Here is a 17,963-nt window from a genome sequence, read left to right on the forward strand (position 1 = left end):
AACTTGACAAATCAGGCATGTTTTATTTTTAAAGCAATTGTCGTTACAAAGGCTAATGCATCTCATTAATAATGGCTCTGTGATATTTTTATTAACAGTGGAGAACACACTCTTCTCCCATACAGACATTTAAAGCCCATATAAATGAATGTGAAGGGCCACAGATGTCTTGACGTACGCAGCCTGTGAGAGTGGCAGGAAGGCAGCTCGGGTCAGGAATGTCATACAGGAAGTGGTCTGGAATTAGACTTCCTGTCCCTCCCATAGCTCCTCTGGGTGAGTGCTATGGAGCTCAAAGTGATGACAATAACAGGGGGGGGGCAAGGAGGCAAGGAACAGCTGTGTACAATTGTCTGTATGACATTACTATACCCTGGGTGCTGGGCCGTATTACAGTACAGGGAATTTCTTGGTTTGTACCCAGGGCCGGTTTTAGCCAATTTGATGCCATAGGCGAGATTTTAGCTGTCTCCCCAATCAATAGAGTATCTAAGGAATACACAATAGAATAGTCGAGAAATATCTACAAAAAAACAACACACTAAAGAAACTTATTGACATAGGTAATATACATCAAAAAGGCTTCAAATGTATTCAGTATTGTATGATCATGTTTGAATTGGGGGGTGGACATCACATCCTCTAAGGGGGTCCGGGGGTATGCCCCCCCGTCCCCGTCGCCGGGAAGAAATGTTTTGAATATTTTAAAGTAAAATGCTTCAATCTGGTGTACTTTGAGCACACAATTACTAGAGACTAGATCGAGGGGGTACAACTCTAAACACCCATATGAAAAAGATCGGTTTACATTTTAATAATCAGATAATTATGTGAATATAACTAATAACCCACAGCCAAAAACAAATAAATGTAAAGTATTTTATTTTTGTTGTCCAGTCATATATTATTTTACCTAGTTAACATTTATCAACGCATATTGTTTTATCTCCCCAGTTTTGAATGATATTTTTACATTGAAAATATTTCAAACCTGTTTATCCCAATAATTATAAAGGAGTGCCTTGGAAATATGTGTTTACATAAATTGTGATCAAAATGTTTGAGACCCACTGAGATAACTTAGACTAAAGTGAACTATCTAAACACTGAGTCCTTTACCTCACTGAGCCTCTCAGTCTTACACAGGGTTCGTACGGGTGCTTGAAATCCTTGAAAATGCTTGAATTTTTACGAGGTGTTTTCATGACTTGAAAAGTGCTCGAATTTTGGGAATGGTGCTTGGATTTGAGATAAAGTGCTTGAAATTGTAAATGCTTTACTTTTACAATAAATTGCTGTCTGACTGAATAGTTCGCTTTTTAGATTAAAAGAAAATAAAGAAGTCGGAGCGAGCTTAGTTGCTTCGCTTCTACATAAAACAACTCCGCTCCGGCCTTCCCGCGCTATGCGCGCGACCTTCAAGTGTTTTATTTGTGTGACCTGGGCATTCTAATGAGAGAATGACAGTATGCCAGGAGGTTGCTGTTTTAACGAACGTTGGCTATCCGAAAAGAAATACAAGCTGTGGCTAAAACGATGATCAACCCAACGATTCGCCTTCTGCACAGTTTGCCACAAAGAATTTCAATTATTCGCGATGGGAGAGTCTGCCCTGACGAGCCATATGAAAGGTAAGCCGTAGTAGAGCATTTTGGATTAGGCTAACGTTGCATGTTACGTTTGTTTAAGCTAGTAACGTTAGCGAACTCGATGTGGGATAATTGCTTATGCAGGTGACAATAATAAAAAGGAGCGTACCTATGTCAGTATGTGCGACAGTCGCCATCCTGTGGTTTTCAGAGGATGAAGCACATAAAAGCAATGTATTTCTACTGGTAGTATTTTTCGTGCCTAAACTTGCTCCATCGAAATCAGTCACATTGACCCGAAGACACATTTTGAGTTATACACTGTTGGAAAGAGGATATTCCTAGCTTTCTAACGGAGGAAACATATTTTCGTTTGTATTACTGGTCTGGGGGAAGCTCGCGAGTGTGTGTGTTTGTGTATTTTTGCTTTTGTGTGTATTGTGTTAGTTTCCCGGGGAAAACCCTCACGAGAAACACCGGCTGTTGTTATGCCTGCTGTGACGTTACGTTACTCCGTTCTCCGCTTGTAATTATGCCGTTACAAGCTTCAAAGTTGTATTTATCATCTGAATTTGCCGAAACAAGTTTAATATTCTGAAAGCCAAGACTTTGTTTATTTGAAATCAGATGAAAACAAACTGTAACGGACCCTGCCGTGTTATCTATGATTACTATAACCCATACATTCATAATGTCAGCGGGAGGGAGGGGGGAGCATCGCTACGTAAAAGCATTAGTGCGAGGGAGAGCTGTCATCTTCCCTTTACAAACTTCAAACATGTATTTATCGGGAGATTTAGGCAATAAAAGTTTCATATTCTGAAAAAAATTCCCTAGAAACCTCCAAAACTCTTACACAGAAAGAGGATCTCTGCACACGCTTTTTTTTATATCAGCTTTGTGTTTCAATGGTTTTGTCCTAACCTTGGAGAGCCATATGTTTACTGCCACCCTAAAAGGACCTCAAAAATGTTAAAAATGTTAATAAAGAATTAATTGAAAAGTTAGTTGGCTGATTGTTTTATATTGGCTCAGCCAGGTTATATGGGATGCCCAGTCTACTATATATAATATGGGTCACTCATTTTACAATATTAAACTTTGTTTTCTTATCTTTAATTTTTCATCCTTATGTAGAATGCTATTACGAAACACATTTGGTTGTTTATAGCATAAAGAACATCTGATTTAATGTGAGGTAGGGAAATAATCATTTGAGTATAAGTATGTGCATATAAATATGTAATTTACAACAGCTATACGCTGCTTGAAAAGCTTGAAAATGCACCTTGAAAATGCTTAAAGTGCTTGAATTTGACTTTGGAAAAGGTGTAAAAACCCTATTTACAGTAGAGAGCTCTCTTCCACCCTTGTTGTAGAAACATCTTCTTCTTATATCCGTTAGCGCAGCTAGCACCAGATGCTAATCAATCAATCAATGTTTATTTATATAGCCCAATATCACAAATGTTACATTTGTCTCAGTGGACTTCACAGTTTGTACAGAATATCAGTATGACAATACGACACCCTCTGTCCTTAGACCCTCACATCGTACAAGGAAAAACTTCCAGAGAAAACCTACAGTTTAAAGGGAAAAATGGGAGAAACCTCAGGGAGAGCAACAGAGGAGGGATCCCTCTCCCAGGACGGACAGACGTGCAATAGATGCCGTGTGTAAATTGAAAAGATAATACATTTGCAACATAGGTAGTCCAAATGTCCAAGTGTGTGTATAATAGGAAGATGAATCCACAAGGATATCCATCCAGGACTTATGATCCAGCACCACAGCCACGACTCGCGATCCAGGACTCGCGATCCATGACACAGGACCGCAGGATCATCCATGACTCCGGATCCCGGCGTATATAGACACCAAAAAGAAAGAAATTTGGGGAAGCTGGGTTAATCGGAACATGAGTACACGGGTATAGACAGAGAGAAGGAAGAAGTAAGATGTCCCCCGACAAACTAAGCCTATATCAGCAAAACTAGGGGCTGAATCTAATCAGCCGTAACTATAAGCTTTATCAAAAAGGAAGGTCTTAAGCGCACTCTTAAAAACGGATAGGGTGTCTGCCGCCCGAAGACAAACTGGAAGCTGATTCCACAAAAGTGGAGCTTGATAAGAAAAGACTCTGGCTCCCATTGTACTTTTAGAGACTCTAGGAACAACCAACAACCCTGCATTCTTGGAACACAATGCCCTAGTAGGACAGTAGGGTATAATGAGTTCTTTAAGGTAAGATGGCGCCTGCCCATTAAGGGCTTTGTAGGCAAGAAGAAGAATTTTAAATTCTATCCTGTGTTCTATAGGGAGCCAGTGTAAGGCAGCCAGAACAGGAGTAATGTGGTCCCTTTTCCTAACTCTGGTTAGTACTTGAGCTGCAGCATTTTGAATCAGCTGAAGCGACCTGACTGACTTCTTGGTACACCCTGATAATAAGGAGTTACAATAATCCAGCCTTGAAGTAACAAATGCATGGACTAGTTTTTCTGCATCGTTTTGAGGCATGATATGCCTGGTTTTTGCAATGTTACGTAGATGGAAGTAGGCGGTCCTTGAAATTGATTTTATGTGGGTGTTAAAGGATAAATCCTGATCAAATATAACACCAAGATTCCTTACAGTCTCACTGGAGGCCAAATGAATGCCATCCATAGTTAGTATATCTTTAGATAATTTGTTTCGTAGATTCTTCGGGCCAAGTACAATAACTTCAGTTTTGGTCGTGTTTAACATAAAAAAAATGTAAGGTCATCCACGTTTTTAAGTCCTTGAGGCAGTCTTGAATTTTATTTAGATGATTAATTTCATCAGGCTTGATTGATAAATATAGTTGAGTATCATCCGCATAACAATGACATTTTACAGAATGATTCCTTATAATATTGCCTAACGGAAGCATATATAGTGTGAACAAAATAGGTCCAAGCACTGAGCCCTGTGGCACTCCATGGCTAACTTTGGTTTGCATGGAAGATTCATCGTTGACACGTACAAACTGAGAGCGTTCAGATAGATAGGACCTAAACCAGCCTAAAGCAGTTCCCTGTATGCCAACTAAGTGCTCTAGTCTTTGCAATGGGATATCATGGTCGATAGTATCAAATGCAGCACTAAGATCGAGCAAGACAAGAATAGAGACAAGTCCCTTGTCTGAGGCTATTAGAATGTCATTTGTGACTTTAACCAGAGCTGTCTCTGTGCTATGTTGTGTTCTAAAGCCAGACTGAAATAACAACAACGCCGGTATAGGTGCGTTCTCTCTGCTCTGAGCATGCCAGTTGGAGTTATGACATCATCGTGTTCCATGACACAGGTGTTTATATTTGAGTTAACGAGGTGTCCAGAGATCAAAGGTGTCCATGGCGCTGAGAACTGTGCTGAGAGCTGCGCACAAGCCGAAATTATAAGCCAAGGCCCCCTGCGCAATGTGAGGCCCCATGCAGCCTGCATGATCGGCTTGTAGGGAGGGACGGCCCTGGGAGCACGGCTGTAACCCGACACCGTTGCAATGAATCGACATCTGACCAATCACGGCTTTGATACGGCCACTAGTGCAGGTAGTGGATTGCCACCTTGCCGTGGTGGAGAACCTTGTGTGTTCCAATGAACCTAAGAGCGATGCTGTCGGGAGCTTTTTAGCTCCTGGTAGGGTCACCCATGGCGGTAAGGTCGAGGGGGAGGTACCAGACAAAGTGCGATCCGAACACCTCAACGGCGGAAGTGGCAAAGGATGATAATCTAAGTCACAACGGCACTGAAGGCGGATGAAGGCTGCAACAGAGGGTGGTCTCCATTCGTCATGGATTCCATGCCATTGGATTCAGGCCCCTATCTGCCAAGGACCGTGTGGTGGCTGCAGGCGCATCAGTCTCCCCACGTTAAAAGACGTCACGCGCAGGCGTCCTCCCGAAGGGAACCTACCCATTTTACATCCTGGACTGACAAAGTCCTGTGGCGTTCAGGAAGTGGTAACGGGGGCAGGACAGTGAAGTCTGGTAGTTCCTAGTCACAACCTGGCACACAGGCGATGGGTGTTTGATTCAGTCGCTAAGCTCTTGGACTGAGGCAGAAAGAGCTTCTCGGCAGCTGCACCCATGACTGAGCAGCCCCTATTCAGGGTCCACTCTGCTCACCCCAGTAGGGGAGGGGGTTAGAAAAGGTACCCCAAACATAGCCTGCCTCACAAAATCCTGTCTGGAATACCGCATCCAGAGGTATCACCATTACGCGGTCAGAAACAAAAAATAAAATAAAAACATTTACGTATTGGAGCCTGGAATGTGCGGACCCTCACTGACAACCAAGCCAGCGATCGACCTGAAAGGCAAACTGCCATCATCTCCAGAGAGCTAGGGAAGTTCCAGATCAACATTGCAGCGCTCTCCGAGACCCGACAGGCTGATGAAGGGCAGCTGAAGGAGGAAAAAGGCGGATATACAGTACTTTCTTTTGGAAAGGAAAGCCTGCAAATGAGCCACAAATCCATGCTGTGGGTTTTGCTATTAAGAACTGCCTCATCAACCACCTCCATGAACTCCCTGTGGGCATCAACGAGCGCCTAATGACCATAATGACTGCTTGCCAGCAGTCAGATGGCCACCGTTATTAGTGCCTACGCCCCAACGCTTGATGCACAGGATGAAGTAAAGGAGGCCTTCTATGCTGACCTGGACAACATTATATCTGAAGTCCCCAAGGAGGACAAGTTAATCCTGCTTGGAGATTTCAATGCCAGAGTGGGACGAAACCACCACTTATGGAGAGGCACACTGGGGAGAGAAGGGGTCGGAAACACAAACTCCAATGGCATACTACTGCTAACCAAGTGCTCAGAGCACAACCTGGTCATCACCAACACACTTTTCCGTCAAAAAACCAAGTTCAAAACATCATGGATGCATCCTCGCTCCAAACCATGGCATCTCATTGATTACGTCATTGTCCGCTCCAAAGACCGCCGTGATGTCCTTAACACCAGAGCAATGACCAGTGCAGACGACTGCTGGACTGACCACCGCCTCATTCGATCCATCATATCTATCCGCTTAATGCGGAAAAGACACAGCCGGCCAATGGAAAATAAGTATTTGGTCAATAACAAAAGTTCATCTCAATACTTTGTTATATACCCTTTGTTGGCAGTGACAGAGGTCAAACATTTTCTGTAAGTCTTCACAAGGTTTTCACACACTGTGGCTGGTATTTTGGCCCATTACTCCATGCAGAGCAGTGATGTCTCCCTCCCAAGATTTTCTATGGGGTTGAGATCTGGAGACTGGCTAGGCCACTTCAGGACCTTGAAATGCTTCTTACGAAGCCACTCCTTCGTTGCCCAGGCGGTGTGTTTGGGATCATTGTCATGCTGAAAGACCCAGCCACGTTTCATCTTCAATGCCCTTCCTGATGGAAGGAGGTTGTCACTCAAAATCTAACGATACATGGCCCCATTCATTCTTTCCTTTACACGGATCAGTCGTCCTGGTCCCTTTGCAGAAAAACAGCCCCAAAGCATGATGTTTCCACCCCCATGTTTCACAGTAGGTATGGTGTTCTTTGGATGCAACTCAGCATTCTTTCTCCTCCAAACACGTCTAGTTGAGTTTTTACCAAAAAGTTCTATTTTGGTTTCATCTGACCATATGACATTCTCCCAATCTTCTTCTGGATCATCTAAATGGTCTCTAGCAAACTTCAGACGGGCCTGGACATGTACTGGCTTAAGCAGGGGGACACGTCTGGCACTGCAGGATTTGAGTCCCTGGCGGCGTAGTGTGTTACTGATGGTAGCCTTTGTTACTTTGGTCCCAGCTCTCTGCAGGTCATTGACTGGGTCCCCCCGTGTGGTTCTGGGATTTTTGCTCACCGTTCTTGTGATCATTTTGACCCCACGGGGTGAGATCTTGCGTGGAGCCCCAGATCGAGGGAGATTATCAGTGGTCTTGTATGTCTTCCATTTTCTAATAATTGTTCCCACAGTTGATGTCTTCACACTAAGCTGCTTACCTATTGCAGATTCAGTCTTCCCAGCCTGGTGCAGGTCTACAATTTTGTTTCTGGTTTCCTTTGACAGCTCTTTGGTCTTGGCCATAGTGGAGTTTGGAGTGTGACTGTTTGAGGTTGTGGACAGGTGTCTTTTATACTGATAACGAGTTCAAACAGGTGCCATTAATACAGTTAACAAGTGGAGGACAGAGGAGGCTCTTAAAGAAGAAGTTACAGGTCTGTGAGAGCCAGACATCTTGTTTGTTTGTAGGTGACCAAATACTTATTTTCCACCATAATTTGCAAATAAATTCTTAAAAAATCAGACAATGTTATTTTCTGGATTTTGTTTTTCTCTCATTTTGTCTTCCATAGTTGAGGTATATCTATGATGAAAATTACAGGCCTCTCTCATCTTTTTAAGTGGGAGAACTTGCACAATTGGTGGCTGACTAAATACTTTTTTGCCCCACTGTACCAACATCAGCTGCAAGATGCTCTTAGCAGCCTTGCCCAAACAGTATCCGGAGGATACTAAAAAACACTGGGGCAAAACAACAAGGCTGCTGGGCCCGACGGCATCCCAGCAGAAGTCCTGAGGAAAGGCGGACCCCATCTTCTTAAGCACATCCATGCCCTGCTTCTCAAAATCTGGGGAGAAGAGGAAATTCCTGCTCAGTTTAGGGATGCCTTAATTGTCTCCATATTTAAGAAGGGAGACAGGGCAGACTGTGGAAATTACCGCTGCATTTCTCTCTTTTCCACCATAGGGAAAGCCCTAGCTTGGGTGTTGGCCAACAGACTCACCCCGCTGTCAGAAAGCATCCTTCCTGAGTCTCAGAGTGGATTTTGCCCAAACAGAGGCACTACAGACATGATTTTCACTACTCGCCAACTGCAAGAAAAATGCCGGGAACAAAATCAACCATTATACATGGCCTTCAAAGACCTCACCAAAGCCTTCAACTCAGTGAACCGTCAGGCCCTCTGGCTGGTACTGGCAAAGATTGGCTGCCCAGAAAAATACGTCCGGGTACTGAGACTGCTGCATGACAATATGTCAGCCACGGTACTCCGTGGCAGTGGATACGAAAGTGAACCCTTCCGGGTCGACACAGGAGTCAAACAGGGATGTGTCATCGCTCCAACGCTATTCTCCATCTTTGTTGCTGCTATCCTACATCTCACAAGCAAGCATCTGCCCCAGAGAGTCAACATCATGTACAGAACTGACGGCCAACTCCTCAACATCAACCGTTTCAGGGTTAAGGGTCAAACCACCACCATATCGATCATGGAGCTGCAGTATGCGGACGACAACGCCCTTGTAGCCTCCTCGGAAGAGGACCTACAGAGTATCCTATCAGCCTTTGCGAAAGCATACGAACAGCTTGGTCTAGCCATCAACATAAAAAAGACCCAAATCCTCCACCAACCACCACCAAACAGCAGTACGCCTGTCCTACCCCCAAACATCTCCATTGACAACATCAGACTGGAAAATGTGGACTACTTCCCATACCTTGGCAGCCTCCTATCATCAAAAGCTGTTATTGATGATGAAATAAACCATCGCCTCAGCTGTGCCAGTGGGGCTTTCTCAAGGCTAAGGAAGAGAGTCTTTGAGAACCGTGACCTCCAAGCAAAGACCAACATCTTGGTCTATAAAGCTGTGGTGCTCCCCACTCTTCTGTATGGATCAGAAGCCTGGACCACATACAGCAGGCACTTAAAGGCACTTGAGGCATACCATCAGAGATCCCTCCGAAAAATCCTCAGGATTAGCTGGGAGGATCGGCGCACTAACAACAGCGTCCTGGAGGAGGCTGACATTCCCACCATCACTGCCACCATTGCCCAAAACCAGCTCAGATGGACTGGCCATGTTATCCGCATGCCTGAGTCTCGCCTCCCAAAACAAGTCCTTTATTCCCAGCTTGTTAAAGGGAAACGGGCCCCTGGAGGCCAAAAGAAGAGGTACAAAGATAACAACATAAAAACAAACCTAAAGAAGTGCCACATAGACCTAAAAGCCTGGGAAGACATTGCAACAGACCTGGAGAAACCTTGTCCGTGAGGGTGCTGCACTATATAATGATGACCTCTGCCATGCTGCACAAGACAAGCGCAGACTCAGGAAGGAGAGAGCAACCACCAAACAGGTCCAACCCAAACCCTCCACCACTACATTTCCCTGTCCACACTGTACAAGAGTAATCGGGTCCAGAATCGGCCTCTATGCCCACCTGAAGACCCACAAGGACCAAGAAGGACAGTCATACTCGACTACGAGTGACCGCCGATGATGATGAGTGCAGGTGTAGAGATGTCGGTGAAAAGACGGTTTCAGTCCGGCGCAAGCAAGAGGGAAAAAAAACAAAACATGAAGAAACTAGAGCATCACTCAAAGGTGGGTTATTGTATGAGTCAAATGTACAACTTGCGAATGTTGTATAAGTCAAATGTCAAACTTTTGCCGATTGCCATATTAAAACATCAGCTGCAATTCACGACATGAGGAAGGCAGTCTCTGCATAGCATATAGGCTAATGGAGATGCAGTTATTTCCAGCATTCTTTATTTACCGTTCATTCAAGTATTTTATGCCTTTTATCTGCTAATGTAGGCTACAGGAGGAAGAGTGATAAACTGGATTGTCTATTTGGCTTACATAACAGTTAAAGTTTACAGCCTAAAAAACATAGAGCATTTTTTCCCCTTTTATTCATTTTTATGTCAATTTGCACATTTCATGGTGGTGCTCAGCCTCTCCGCTTAACTCCTAACAGTCATCATCATGTCAACCACAACACAGAGAAATACTGATAGAAATGTGTGTGTAGTTGATACATTGCTGACAGAGGGAGCTACATTTGAATACAGATTTAAGAAATACAAGTTTTTGAGCATGTCATAAGCATGTTTTGTCTTGACTATATTACAACTATATTATAATAAAAATAATTATTGCTGTCAAACGATTAACATTTTTAATCAGATTAATCACAGCTTAAAAATTAATTAATCATGATTAATCACCATTCGAACTATGTCCAAAATATGCCATTTCTTTATGTATATTGTTGTGGGAACGGAAAGATAAATGAAAGAAGGCGGGTATATCCATTTAACATACAGTATGTATGTATGTATGTATGTATGTATGTATGTATGTATGTATGTATGTATGTATGTCGTATGTATGTATGTATGTATGTATGTATGTATGTATGTAATAACCAATCCATCAATACAGCATGGAATTGTGGACAAAATCGTATCCAACGATAACAAAATATTCTAAGTCTTGGGTCTGAGAGTCTAAATCTCATCAAATGGTGGTCCGTGGCTCAAATGCAGAACAAATAATGGACCTTGATATGAAAAGGGTTGAAAACCACTGCTCTAAACAAAATAGGATGGTGTTGTTAAGAACATTCTTTCTTTAACACACTTACTGGCCAACTTAGCCAATAGCCAGTTCTCTTATTTGAATGAAACCTCTTCTTTTTTTTAATATCAAACCAAAAGAACATGGCCAACACAACATGGCCTACACAATTACATGTGGCCCTCTTCTCTATTCATCCTTTAGCCAGTTGCTGAGGCAAACCAACTTGTCCACATTTTCTGAGAGTAAAGCTGACCGCTTCTTTTGCACAATGTGACCTGCAACTGAGAAGAGTCTTTCTTCCTGCATGAGATGACCACCACTGCAAGGGACAGTCCTTCATACTAGTGGTGGGCTCTGCGCTGTACCTGTGTATGGCTCTGTCAGGCTGTACCTTACATTACATTGGTTCCGGTTCTGAATCTGAGCCCATCTGTAGAAGAGTGTTCATTTTCTTCTTCGGAGGCCCATCTTCAGTGTGTGCAGATCTTCTGGGTGGTGAACGCAGCATGCCTCCAAGTGTGGTCCACACCGCTTCTCTGTCTGTCTTGGGCAGGCTCTTTAAGTTTTTAAAACGTGAATCTAATGCCGTCGCAATCTTTAGCCATGCATTGTTGGTGTGTTCTTGGCGGGAGGCTAGGTCTTCCTTGAATTTTGCCTTAAATCTCACCACATATGCAGGGTCCTCATCAGAGACTTCCATTACACGACGCAAGTGGCAGAGGGCAGGTAGTACCACAGAGCAGGAGAGGTAGGCCTCCCCACCCAGAATCTCAGTTAAATACCTGCACTGGAACACACACAGACAGACAGACAGACAGGCAGACAGACACAAGTAAATTAGTTGAACACAAGTTGTTACATTTAATAGTAGATTAACGTTTAAAATTAATTAAATTTCAGCCTACAATGAATGGTCACATTATATGATGGAAGGCTTACCGGCAGGGCTCTAGAAGGGTCTCCAGTCTCTGGATTTTGTCCCATTCTGGTGGCGTCAGCATAACAAGTTTATGCTGCTGTTGATCCAGGGTTGCATTTATTGCAGCTTGGTTGCGGATCAAGCGCTTGACCATTTCCAACGTGGAATTCCACCGTGATGGAACGTCTTGGATCAGTGGCTCCTCCTTCTGTCCGAGTGCCCCTTGTTATACTTGCAGCTCCGCTGTGTTAGCCGGGGTGTGCTTGAAATGGCCCACAATTTTGCGACACTTGGCCAAATCCACTGTCAGAGAGACTCACAGTGATGCTTCACTGTAAGATGTGAGCAATACAGGGCATGTGATCGTAAGGTAGAATACGAGCCGCAGCAATAATATTGCGCGCACTGTCAGTCCCTATGGTTGTAACTTTCCCTTCAATTTCCCACTTGCGTGCTACAGTTTGGAACTGTTCCGCACACGCCTCCGCAAAGTGACGTTCTTCTGTTTTCATAACAGTTAGCGCAAAGGATACTGACAGGAGACAGTATTTGGCAGAGACAGTGGTCTCCTGTCAGGGCGACATAATCCGCTTGAGCTAAAGCCTCTTTTTTTCCCTCCTTTTCAGTGTCATAGAGTTCGTCGATTCTAGTCATTATTGTGCCTCTTGATGGTGGCTTGTAGGATGTGTCGAGGGACGCAACTTTCAAAACATCGGCGAAGCCCTTGTCTTCAACAATGCTAATCGGTCTACAGTCCTTTGCAACCCATTTGGCAATTGTGTTGGTTAATTTATCCGAGGTGGACTTGCTTACTGACCTGCTTTCATTCAGGGTGGTCTGACGCAAGCCAGGTGTTGCACTGGAAGTGGAAGCCCCAACAAACGCATGCTTAGCATTGGGATGGTACTTTAAACTTGAAGAGCTGCGGTGGAACTGAAACTCCTTCTTGCAGTGCGTGCAAATAACTATTTGTTTATTTATTATTCCATCTTTGTTCTTTCTGAACTCAAATTCCCCATCCGAGGGCCAACCTGTTGTTCTAGCTCCATGCTGTTTACATGCATCCGCCCCGCTGGAACACTAGAGCGACCCCTAGTGTGTTGGATGTAGGGGCGGGCCATTTTGCTCATGCGTTAAATGCGTTACATATTTTAACGCAATTAATTCAAAAAATAATTACCGCCGTTAACGCGATAATTTTGACAGCATTAAAAAGAATATAGTATTTATATTAATGAATTGATTATGATTATTATTAGAAGTAGGAGTAGTTTATTTGCATTAATTATATTTAAATATTTTTGAGGCTAGTATTTGGCAGGAAATGCAGACGTATTCACCTTCACATTTACCTCACTGTATACAAAAGTAACTGTGTTAATAATAATAATAAACAGGAATTATATTTGCAAAGTAGTTTTTTTTTCCCTTTCACTCCTGTCGGTGGGGGGGAGGGGGGCCTCATCTCACAATGTCGCTTGGGGCCCGAAGTTGGCCAGGGACGGCCCTGGGTGAGTGTAATAAGGAAGCGAAGTTGACGTTCAGTGTGTTGCCGGGAGCATAGGCCTATAAGGATGTATCCACGAGGTTGAAAATGTAAAAAACGTTTAAAAAATATGTGAAAATATACGGGGCGTGCGAAAATAAGGAGGACGCCGGCCTCGGTCGAATTCCAAGCATCCTGGACATTGGAACAGTCCTTCGGCGGGACTCGATGACGTAGCATCCTTGAAATAGTGGCTCTGGAGAAGCCTTCCTCGACATTAAGAAACACCCAGAGTCCTGCCTGCCTCCAGGCTGTCGTCGTGAAAACACTAGAGAACAGCAGGTCAGCGTCCTTGTTGTCCTCAGCGATGTGGTCCCACCCTGACAGGAAAACATTCTGCACAAGATCCTGCTATGTCTCTGTTCATTACATGGCCCTGAAGGAAATGTGTGGCGAAGACACGAGATGACAGTGAGGTGCTGAGGCCTTGTTAGTGTGACCAACACAGGAACCGCTCCGACAGAAGGAAGGTTGGACAGATACAACACCAATATGGACGTTTTGACCAAACTGTGAAACATATGATTTTTCGCACCCTGTAGTCTAATGCTCTCGTATTCAACTGTCTTTCCACTGGTTGTTTGGAGCGACTAAGATACTTAAAAAATACTTAATAATTTTCATATTTGAAAAAATATATAGGTTAAATGACACTGTAAAAACACTCAATTTTAAGTAAAAGTACTGCATCAATAATGTTACTTAAGTGGAAGCATTTAAGTACGGTTAGAAAATCTACATAAAGTATTCTGAGTAAAAGTGATCATAAAATGTTTTAAAGCAAAAGCACATTTTCGGTTCTCCATTCATGATTTGAATTACTTAAATATAATGCTGAATGGAACTATACCAAATAATCATATTTTTAAGTTTTAACTTGTCCAAATCTGAATTTATAAAGTAACTAGTAAATACATCTGTAACAATAAATGTAGTGGAGTAAAGGGTACAAATTAGAGATTAGAGTAGAGGTATAAAGTGAAAATACAAATACCTCAAATGTGTACTTAAGTACAGTACTTGAGTAAATGTACTTAGTTACTTTCAACCAATGAATGTGACAACCTTATCACCCAAGTTTTCAGTTCCCCTCAGCTCTACGGAGTGTTTAAGCATCTTTCATCTCATTGTTTTAGTTTAATAATGACTATTTCTTCTCTTTCCACATACTGGAGCATTTAGTATTCTAAAGACATGCTGCCGTCTGGCAGGCGGTACTGCAGCATCAGGACAAAGACCACCAGACAGTTTCATCCCACAGGCCATAAGACTATGGCCAATAAAGCCTTGAATGTTGAATTTAAATGAATGAGTTTCATGGAGATCAAAACAAAAAGGAAGGTGGGATGACTACTCGACTTACATTCATGAGGTGCCAGAAAGATGGTTTCAAATGCTAATGTTGTCCATCTCTACTGGATGTGCTGGGTGGAAATCTCCACTGACCAAGAAATCATTTATTGCATATTTAAATTCATGTATGCCATATAATTTCCTAACACTTTATGTAATTGAGATACTGGTAGTTAGTTATGTGGACGATCCAAAATATTATAAACATCAAGTTCCTTGACATTCAACCCATTCTGGACAAGCTTTCTCAAGATCTGTTCTTTCACATTTATTTTCTTCATTCAAATTCAGTTTGTTATTCACAGAGCTCTGACACACACACACACTTTTTGAATTGCATGAGGACATTTGAAGTGCAGCAATGAGATATTGCTCCCATGTTCCCTTCAGACAGCTTATTTGTGCTGGCTCCAGCCAGCGGTCCACTTGGCACGCTCCCCGCTGTGTTCTGAAGAGGTCCGGGAAGGTTGGAGGAGTAAACAGGGCAGCTCTATAAACACAGTTCCTCTTCAGTGATGAAGGCTGGCGCTGGACTAACAGCTGCACGGGATCAGAGGGTCAGTGACTCTGCTTCTGTTGTCAAGCATCAACAATAGAGCGACAAGTTTACCTTCCTGGTATTAAAGGAGTTTTTTGTACCTTTTTTTTTAATAATGTCTTTATTACATTTTTCAAATACAATACAGAACATGACAAGTAAGGTGTGAAAAACTAAGAACAATGGACAATTTAGGATTTCCCCAACCTTTACCGTTCCAAAAAATTAATAAGAAAACTTATTTTGAACTTCATTTGATCAGAATCAGGTAATGTTGTGTTACAGAATAAGCCACAAATGGTCAAGCGTTTTGGGTTTTCTGATGTTAGTTGGCGATTTTAAAATGTAAATGTAAAAAGAAAACGTTTCATCTGAAATACAACTGAAAATAAGATGCTTTCAAGAGTCTTTGACTTAACAAGAAACGTAAGATGCATCGTCTAAAAACAAGAACCTACACTGCATTGTTACTTCTTCAGTTATTAGGGCAACTGTAAAGACATATTCTGACTAGAAATTAGACACATTTTACAGTTTTTGTAGTGTATATAGTATTTATTTTTAAGTACTTTGAAAAAGCTAGGTTTCAGGAGGAAACCCTCATGATATGAAATATGACAGTGTGGGTCCAATATAGTCCAAGCAAGGGACCCATACTTGATGGAAAGCATCCACTGAAGAGTGTAGCATACATGTGTTTGTTAGGGACACACTCCTTTTGAAAACAAAACTAACGCACAGTTCTTTCACAATGCCAGAGCAGTAGCGTTGTAGCTTCACACATGACCAGAAACAGTTAATAGATCGCTAGTTGTATGTGTGCGATGTAAGATTATAAACTGAGTAGATTTGGTGTTAAAGAAGGTTGACTACAGAAATATTCAGAACACTGTCTGGCTTGATCATTCTGTCCTGTAGAGTGAACAGTGACTTGAGGAAGCAGTAACAGCCGTGGCCTCCATTAGTCCTTGGCTCCTTGTGTTCCCTTATTTTATGACTGCTTGTAGGCTAATGACTTATGCATTATACATTGTTTCTTCCTGTGACTGTGCTTTATTGGTTTCCCTTTAAGAGGTTTTGTGGAACACCATACATCCACTTACAGTACCTACCCCCCCCCCTTTCTGCCACCATCTGCATTGTTTTCCTGGTCCCTTCCCCTGCTATTGACACAATTATAATAACTATTATATTAATACTTTTTAATTTGATACTTGTGTTTAAGTTATTTTTATGCTACGAATACACCATAACTCGTAACTAGTAACACATTTTGCTTCATTATTAGAAAGTGGCATTTTTCTGACGGAAAAATCCAAACACGTCACAACAAATAAATACAGAGATGAAAGAAAAACAAAGATGTACATTGGTTTGTCCACCAGGCATGGGTTTGAGGAATATTGGTCTCGGTCTTCATGGGTGTTACATGAATCAAAAGTACTGAAGCCTCTGGAACAAATCATTTCGCAACCAGTTAGAAATCCATGTAGGTAAATTCTACATAATTTTCTCAATCAGTGAGCTGTAGAGGTGATTGCAGTAGATTTTGTATCCAGGATGTCTATTCCACTTAAGATAAGCTAAGCTAACTGACGACTGGCAGTAACTTCATATTTATTGTGCAGACAAACAAAAAAACGTTGATATCTTACTCTCTGCAATAAAAGTAATTCTAGTTAGTTAATAACTATTCAGCCTTTTCAGCAATTGTTGAGAAACTTTCAACTTTTTCAAAAATATTTCATACTTTTCAAAAATATTCAGCTTTTTAAACTCTTTTTTTTAACATTGAAGTCAATGGGAGATGCCTTCAAATCCACTTTTCCTACACTTTGCGCCAAATGCTTCTCCTTCCACATAATTTCAACTAGACACTTCATTCCAACTTTCAAATGATCACAATACCTTCAGCTATAAGACTTGTATACAAGATTTACACTTTTTGAGATATTAGTTTGGAGCTTGGTAGAGAGGCCTTTTTCAGATTTTAACATTAGAGTGGATGGGAGCAGCTCGTTAACTCTAGAGTGCTTTGATCTCAAAACAGAGTGCAGGAGAGCTTGAAATTCTCCCCCGAAAATGTTTTACACTTGCCATAATTCCCAAACCCTACACTCCTCAGACATATTTTTTACTGAAAAACGTAGGAAAACCTCTCCTAGGTAGCTAGCTCCCAATTGAGCTAGCTGAAGGAGTGTGTAGGTCAGGCAGCTTCGCAGAACTGTGGCGACAACACTATTATGAGTTGTTACACTGTGTTAAGAGTGATGCATTTGTGGTTGAAAAGGTTGACTCCACTGAAAATGTTACAGTTAGATCAGAGGAAGTCTACAACACTATAATGCATCTAGAAAATAACAAAGCTTGTGTCCCGGATCTCATCTCAGCTGAACACTTAAAACATGCCAGTCTTAAGCTTGCTCCTTTTCTTGCTCTGTGTCTCACTGGTTTCCTTAATCATGGTGTCTTACCAGATTGCATGTTATCTGTGCTACGTGCCAGTCATCAAGGATAAAGCTGGGAAGATTAATGGCATTGATAATTACAGGCCTATTGCTTTAGCTAGCATTCTCTCCAAAGTGTTGGAGAAAATTATGTTGGACAGGCTGGAAAGGTATATTACCAC

Source organism: Notothenia rossii (genome assembly GCF_949606895.1).
Source record: "Notothenia rossii genome assembly, chromosome: 5".
NCBI lineage: Eukaryota > Metazoa > Chordata > Actinopteri > Perciformes > Nototheniidae > Notothenia > Notothenia rossii.